Source organism: Callospermophilus lateralis, chromosome 16 (assembly GCF_048772815.1).
Source record: "Callospermophilus lateralis isolate mCalLat2 chromosome 16, mCalLat2.hap1, whole genome shotgun sequence".
Classification (NCBI taxonomy): Eukaryota; Metazoa; Chordata; class Mammalia; order Rodentia; family Sciuridae; genus Callospermophilus; species Callospermophilus lateralis.
The window spans coordinates 19,874,659-19,883,051 of record NC_135320.1 but is presented as its reverse complement, the minus strand read 5'-3'; the positions used below and the strand labels follow the sequence as shown (position 1 = coordinate 19,883,051).

General features: G+C 35.6%; 1 pseudogene; it reads left to right on the top strand.

Moving 5' to 3' along the window:
* Window positions 1-6,565: 6,565 nt before the first annotated feature.
* LOC143382400 (geranylgeranyl pyrophosphate synthase pseudogene) lies at window positions 6,566-7,471 on the top strand (annotated as a pseudogene).
* Window positions 7,472-8,393: the final 922 nt, after the last annotated feature.

The following is an 8,393-nucleotide window of genomic DNA, read 5'->3' as shown; positions in this document are numbered from 1 at the left end:
CAAGATACCCCTTCACACCTATTAGAATGGTCAATAATCAGAACACTGACTACACCAAATGCTGGTGAGGATGGAGAGTACTAGAAACTGCCATCCATTGGTGGAAAATAGTACAGCCACCTTGGAAGGCAATTTGACAGTTTCTTAGAAAATTAAGTGTGTGTTCATCATACAATCCAGTAAGCAGGTCCCTAGGAGTTTAACCAAAGGGCTTGAAAATATGTTCACACAAAAATTTGCACATGGGTGGTTGTAGCAATTTAATTGATTGACAAAACGTAGAAGCAACAAGATGTCTTTCATTAGGTGAGTGGATAAATAATCTGTAGTATATTCAGATGGTGGAATTTTTCAGCACTAAAAAGAAATCAGCTGTCAAGCAACAAAAAGACATGAAGGAAACTTAAATGCATATTACAAAGTGAAAGAAAATTTGAAAAGGCTCTATACTGTATAATTTCAATTATATAACATTCTGAAATGATAAGTCTATGGAGACAATAAGAAGATCACTGGTTGCCACAGGCTGAGCATGGAGAGGGATGAATAGGTGGAGCACAAAGGATTTTTGCATACTGAAACCATTCTGTAGGATACTGTCATAGTGAATACATGTCATTATATATTCAGCTAAATCCATAGATATACAATACCAAGAATGGATCCTAGTGGATTTTATGGATTTTGAGTGATTATGATGTATCAAGATAGATGTATCAAGACAGATGCAATAACAACTGTACCAATCTGTCAAGGATGTTGATGATGGGGAGACTATGCATATATTAGGGCAGGAGGAAGCTAGAAAATCTCTACCTTCCTCTTCCTTTTTTGCAAACTTAAAACTGCTAAAAATTTTAAATTCATAAATTTAAAAAAAGAGAGAACTATTCACAGGTTTCAAGTAGGGGCATGACATAGTCTAATTACATTTTAGGAAGACCAGTTTAGCTGCTGGTAGAGAGGGGATAGCACTAGAAGAAGAGAGAGGAAGCTGTTGAGAAGGTCCAAGTGTGAGGGTCTTTCTTTAGACTCTGTGTCCAGATTGCTTTGCTTTCTTGATTTGCAACTTCTGTCTATGAATATTCAACAAACAGTGTATGAAACTACCTGCTATTTACAGAACTAAGCAACTTGGGACAGGTGGAACAGGAGCTGCTCCAATGAAAAGAAGAAACAAAGGGAAAATTATAAGTAGCAAAATATAAGCAACCTTTAGTATGTCTATGTAAAAAGAAAAAAAAATAAATTCTATGAAGTTCATCAATGAATTAGGTTAGTAACCAGTACTGCTGTCTTCAAAGGAATCGACAAAATAAGAACTTAAATTAGCTCTATTTGCTGATGATATGATTCTGTACCTAGAAGATCCAAAATACTCAACCAGAAAACTTCTAGAACTAGTAAATGAATTCGGCAAAGTAGCAGGATATAAAATCAGCACCGATAAATCAAAGGCATTTCTGTATATCAGTGACAAATCCTCTGAGAAGGACATGAGGAAAACTACCCCATTCACAATATCCTCAAAAAAAAAGATATCTGGGAATCAACTTAAAAAAAAGAGGTGAGAGACCTATAAAATGAAAAATACAGAACCCTAAAGAGAGAAATCAAAGAAGACCTTAGAAGATGGAAAGATCTACCTTGCTCTTGGATAGGCAGAATTAATATTATCAAAATGACCATACTACCAAAAGCACTATACAGACTTAATGCAATTCCAATAAAAAATATTAATGGCATTCCTCATAGAAATAGGAAAAGCAATCATGAAATTCATCTGGAAAAATAAGAGATCAGAATAGCTAAAGCAGTCCTTAGCAGGAAGAGTGAAGCAGGTGGTATCACTATACCAGATCTTAAACTATACTACAGAGCAATAGTAACAAAAACAGCATGGTATTGGCACCAAAACAGGCTGGTAGACCAAAGGTACAGAATAGAGGACACAGAGATTAACCCACAAAATTACAATTATCTCATATTAGACAAAGGAGCCAAAAACATGCACTGGAGAAAATATAGCATCTTCAACAAATGGTGCTGGGAAAACTGGAAATCCATATTTAACAAAATGAAATTAAGCCCCTATCTCTCACCATGCACAAAACTCAACTCAAAGTGGATTAAGAACCTAGGAATTAAACCAGAGACTCTGCATTTAATAGAAGAAAAAGTAGGCCCTAATCTTCATCATGTGGGATTAGGCCCCAACTTCCTTAATAAGACTCCTATAGTGTTAGAATTAAAACCAAGAATCAATAAATGGGATGGGATCAAACTAAAAAATTTCTTCTCAGTAAAAGAAACAATCTGTGAGGTGAACAGAGAACCTACATCCTGGGAGCAAATTTTTACCCTTCACACATCAGAACACTAATCTCTAAGGTATATAAAGAACTCAAAAAGCTAAACACCAAAAAAACAAATAACCCAATCAACAAATGGGCCAAGGACCTGAATAGACACTTCTCAGAAGAGGATATACAATCAGTCAACAAATATATGAAAAAAATGCTCATCATCTCTAGCAGTCAGAGAAATGCAAATCAAAACTACTCTAAGATATCATCTCACTCTAGTCAGAATGGCAGCTATTATGAAGACAAACAACAATAAGTGTTGGCAAGGATGTGGGGGAAAAGATACACTCAAACATTGCTGGTGGGACTGAAAATTGGTGCAGTCAATATGGAAAACAGTATGGATATTCCTTGGAAAGCTGGAATGGAACCACCATTTGACCCAGTTATTCCTCTCCACAGACTATACCCAAAAAACATAAAAACAGCATACTACAGGGACAGAGTCACATCAATGTTTATAGCAGCATAATTCACAATAGCTAAACTGTGGAGCCAACCTAGATGTCCTTCAGTGGATGAGTGGATAAAAAAAATGTGGCATATATACACAATGGAATTTTACTCAGCATTAAAAAAAGAACAAAATCATGGCATTTGCAGGTAAATGGATGGCATTGGAGAAGATAATGCTAAGTGAAGTTAGCCAATCCCCAAAAAACAAGTACTTAATGTTTTCTCTGATACAATGAGGTTGACTCATAGTGGGATAGGGAGGAAGACCATGGGAGGATTAGATTAATTCTAGATAGGGAAGAGGGGTGGGAGGGAAAGGGAGGGGGCAGGGGATTAGCAAGGATGGTGGAATGTGATGGACATCATTATCTAAAGTACATGTATGAAGACTTGAATTGGGTGTCAACATACTTTATATGCAAACAGAGATATGAAAAATTGTGGTATATATGTGTATTAAGAATTGCAATCCTAAAAAAAAGTACATGTATAAAGGCATGAATTGGCGTGAACATACTTTATATAGAGATATGAGAAATTGTCCTGTATATGTGTAATAAAAATTTTTTGTAATGCATTCCACTGCTGTCATATATTTAAAAAAAAATAAAATCAATAAAAGATAAAAAAATGAGTAAAAAAAGAATAAAAGAGTCACAGAGGTAAACAGCAACCCATAAGGGGAGCCAAAACCCAGAACTGTAATAATAAGCTTTCCTTAAAAACAAGAGAGACCACATGGAAAAAAGATGAAGTTGGTTTAAGGTAAGCTTCAATAACAAAGATTAACTATGAATCGAAGACTAATGGATTTGGCAATGATTTCTTGGATATGACACTAAGTTAAGTAAAGGCAAAAGAAGAAGAAAAAAATCAATATGGATTAACTTGAAGACATGATTTGAGTCCCTAAGGTAGTCAAATTTATACAGACAAGAAATAGAACAGCAATTGCCAGTTGCTAAGAGGAGAAGGGAATGGGAATTATTGTTTAGTAGGTGCAGAGTTCCAGTTCATAAAAATGAAAAAGTACAGCAGATGAATAGTGGTGATGGGTTTACAACAATGTGAAAATATTTCAAACCACAGAATGATAATTTTAAAGTTAATAAAATGGTAAATGTAGCATGTATTATTATAGTCTGATTTTAAAAAAATAGAAAAACCAGAGAAAATAAATTAATTGCTATATTTTTGTGTAAAACCTCATCCAGTAACCTTTCTTTGTTATTCTGCACCCCAAGAAATACTATAACATAATTTAATCAATTTGAAGTTCAATTTTAACAACAAACTTCATGGCCAGAATGGAGCCTTGTAGGAGCTGACTACATGCAAGAGGGGCTTTTTGCTTTGTCACTTACGAATCTCCCTTGCCCTTCAGAGGAAACCTGAATCTGTGCTCTTCTTTGAATGAAATTTTAAATGTAAGATAATAGGACAGAATAATTGGTTTCTGAGATTATTACATCAACTAAGCATCCTTCCTCCTCCAGGGCCCTGTATTTCTGCAAATAAGCAAAAAGCTTAAAACTACTTTAGTTTGGGGCTTTTGAAGCACCCTTTTACTGATGATCTTAGTTGGGGCTGCTATGATAAAGTACGTCGACTGGGTAACTTATAAACAAAAGTAATCTATTTCTCATGATTCTGAAAGTTGAAAGTCTAAGATTAGGGTTCCAGCAGGGCTGGGTTCTGGATCACACATCTGGGCTACAGGGTGCCATCTTCTCTTTGTATCCTCCCATGGCAGAAAGAGACGGAGAATCTCTGGGATCTCTTTAATAACATGAGCACTCCAATCTCATGACCTAATCGCCACCCAAAGGCCCCACTTTCTAATACTGTCATCTTGGGGGATTAGGTTTTCAATGTATGAATTTGGGAAAGGACAAACATTTAGTCCATTGCACTGACTAAATATAAAAGAAGTCACTCATCAAGTCAGGCTTTCTAGGACTATCAAAAATAACAAAAGAATCAAGAGAAGGGGAAAAAACTAATCAAGAATGACATTGGGAAGAAAAAATTTCATAAAACTTGGTAGTGCTTATGGACAAGGCTGGCTGCATAAGCTGAAAGGCCCATTGCAAACTGAAATTAGGGACTCTTTGAAAAGTAGCACACACAAAAAATGCCATTCAATATAGTAGAACATACAGTTTTTTTTATTTGATTTCTATCCCATTACTTGCCCTAGTGGTTTTTATTTGCTATTTAATGTTACTCTGAAAACGAATTAAAACTTTGAATTACTAGCACAAATTTTGTCATACATATTTCTGTTGCTTTAAATTCAAATATAAAGACATCTAACTTGAATGCAGAATCACCAAATTTAGGCAATCATCATCTTCTAGTTCACACATGGATATGCACCTGTTCTTACCAAAGGAAACACTGCATAAACCTAACCTAATCATTTCATTTCACCTCTTGCTACCTGCACATTCTACTAACTTTTTACGCTAGGCTACAAATTAGTAAGGAAGAATTGAAAAGCAAAGGAATATCCCATCATCTCATCATGTTATAATTTTCACCTATTTGGCAAATGCAAAGTAAGACAAGTAAAAAGGGAAATAAAGAGTTACCTGATAAGTCCTGTTTCTTAGAACTCCATTGCTTTGTTTTTTGGTTTTTGTTTTTTTGTTTTCATTCAAAGGAATTTCTGTTTTGCTTTTGATGTACCATCATAGACTTTTCTATAATGCCACTGTTTAGGAGAACATGCTAACTATTTTAGCCTGATTGTATACCCATTCTGTTAATCATCAAAGTATGGAATGAGGTAAGTCCTACAGGACAAACAACCTGGTTTCTTTCATGAATAAATTGCAGGGAAGCAAAAATGTCAAGATGTGGTTACTTGTAGATGAAAAAGGACTTAAACTGCCTATCAACCAAATGCAATTAGTGAATCTTGTTGGGTTCTGATTTAATCAAATCAGCTGGGGAAAAATGTATGTGAAAAATTTAAAAATTGATGGAATAATGTGATAATATTTGGAAATAACTGTTAATACTTTAGGTAACAGTAGACTATGTATGCTTTCAGAAAACAAGGATTAACTTATAAAGACAAATACAAAAGCACAGATATAATTATATAATGTCTGGAACCCAAAATAATCTTGTGGTGTACATCATATAAGACCATCATGAGTTCATAATAGCTGAAGTCCAGTACAAAGAACACATATCTGACCTATCGATGGTTCGCACCAGTGAACTTAGCCTATCAGAACCTAGAATTCATTCATTCTTAAGTTTTTCCCCAATGTAAGATATAGATTTTGGAGTAAGGTGGCAACACTGGTAGCTGAGAAGGAGAGAGAGATTTTGCATTTTGCTGTTTGGTTTTTTGTTTTGTTTTTCTCTTGGTACCTGGGATTGAACCCAGGGTGCCCTTAACCACTGAGCCATATCCCCAGCCTTTTTGTACTTTATTTATAGAGACAGGGTTTCACTGAGTTGCTCAGGGCCTGGCTGAGTTGCTGAAGCTGTTTTTGAACTGGCAATCCCCCTGCCTCAGCCTCCTGAGCTGCTGGGATTACAGGCGTGTGCCACCACAGCAGATGAGAGCAGAGAGCTTTGTAATGAAGTAGGAGGAGGGATTCATGAAGGTTCTGGAAAGAGTCTTGGTCTGAACTACGGAGTGCGATGTAGATGTTGAGTACTGCTGCCTAAGGCATAAAGTTGTGAAATCAACGTGGCATCATCAGCTTTGAAATTTAGAAACAATGGAGAAGACTCAAGAAACTGTCCAGAGAATTATTCTGGAGCCCTGCAAGTGCTTACTTCAGTTACCAGGTAAACAAGTGAGAACCAAACTTTCACAGGCATTTAATCATTGGCTGAAAGTTCCAGAAGACAAATTACAGATTAACATTGAAGTGGCAGAAATGTTGCATTTGCCAGTTTACTCACTGAGGATCTCAAAGACAGGTCAAAACTCCAACGTGGCTTTCCAGTGGCACACAGCTTCTATGGAATTCCATCTGTCATCAATTCTGCCAATTATGTATATTTCCTTGGCATAGAGAAAGTCTTAACTCATCATCCAGATGCAGTGAAACTTTTACCCCTCAGCTCTTGGAACTCCATCAGGGACAAGGCCTGGATATGTACTGGAGGGATAATTACACTTGTCCCACTGAAGGAGAATATCAAGCTATGGTGCTGAAAAAGACAGGTGGACTGTTAGGATTAGTAGTAGGTCTCATGCAGTTTTTCTCTGACTACAAAGAAGATTTAAAGCCATTATGTAATACACTTGGGTTCTTTTTTAAATTAGACATGATTATGCTAATCTGCACTCCAAAGAATATAGTCAAAACAACAACAAAAAAAAGGTTTTGTGAAGATCTAACACAGGGAAAATTCTCATTCCTTATTATTCATGCTATTTGGTCAAGGCCTGAAAGCACCCAGGTGCAGAACATCTTATGGCTGCAGAAAACCCAGATATTAAAAAAAATATTATGAACATTATCTCAAGGATGTAAGTTCTTTTGAATATACTTGGAATACTCTCAAAGACCTTGAATCTAAAAACCTGTAAACAAATTGAGGCACATGGTAGGAACACTGAGCTAGTGGCTCTAATAAATCACTTAAGTAAGATGTTCAATGAAGAAAATGAATAATATGAAGCCATGCTTGATTGGGTCCAATAGCTTCTTTTAGTTGGTTGGTTTAGCCTATTATCTTTTCACAAATTTGGACCAAGCTTGAGTCCTCTGAGTAAATAGAGATGGTGTGAGTGAAATTGTTTGAATGTAGAAACCCCTCCACATATGTAATACAAAGTTAAAAGTACGAAAAGGAATCATGTTTGTGTAGGTCTAATTAGAATGTTAGAAGTTGTTTTGGAAGGATATTGTGGCCAACTCTGTCATACTGCCACGAATATTCTATTGATTCTGTCAATAAAAAGTACTAGCTTCTGCAGGGAAAAAAAAGATATAGATATCAACTATGTAATACTTACTGGTATATATATATATATATATATATATATATATATATATATATATATATATATATATATATTCCTCCACTGATAGTGGGGGTGTGTTCCAATAAATCCATTATAAGTTGAAAATATCATAAGGTGAAATGCATTCAATATTCCTAACCTACTGAACATCATAGACTTGCCAAAACAGAGCATTAAACAGTATATTGTGTTCCCCTCAGGATCAACTGGCCAACCAGAAGCTGCCACACACTACCACTACCTAGCCTCTGAAGGGACTATCGTATTACATATCACTGACCAGGAAAAGATCAAAATTCAAAATTTAAAGTTTGAGTTCCTCTAAGTGCATATTGGTTTTGCATCATAATAAAGCTGAAAAATCATACGTTGAACCATGTTATGTCCTGGAAAGTCTGTTGGTGCAAATCACCCAATGTTTTCTTCCATCATTTCTGACTTGTTTATGTGAAGCCCATCTTCTATAATCTCATAAAACTCTCCAAACTTCCATACACAGGCTTATTCAGTCTGTTTCAATATTATTTTTGCAAATAACAACTTGTTTATTCTTCCTCTGAAAAGTGCCT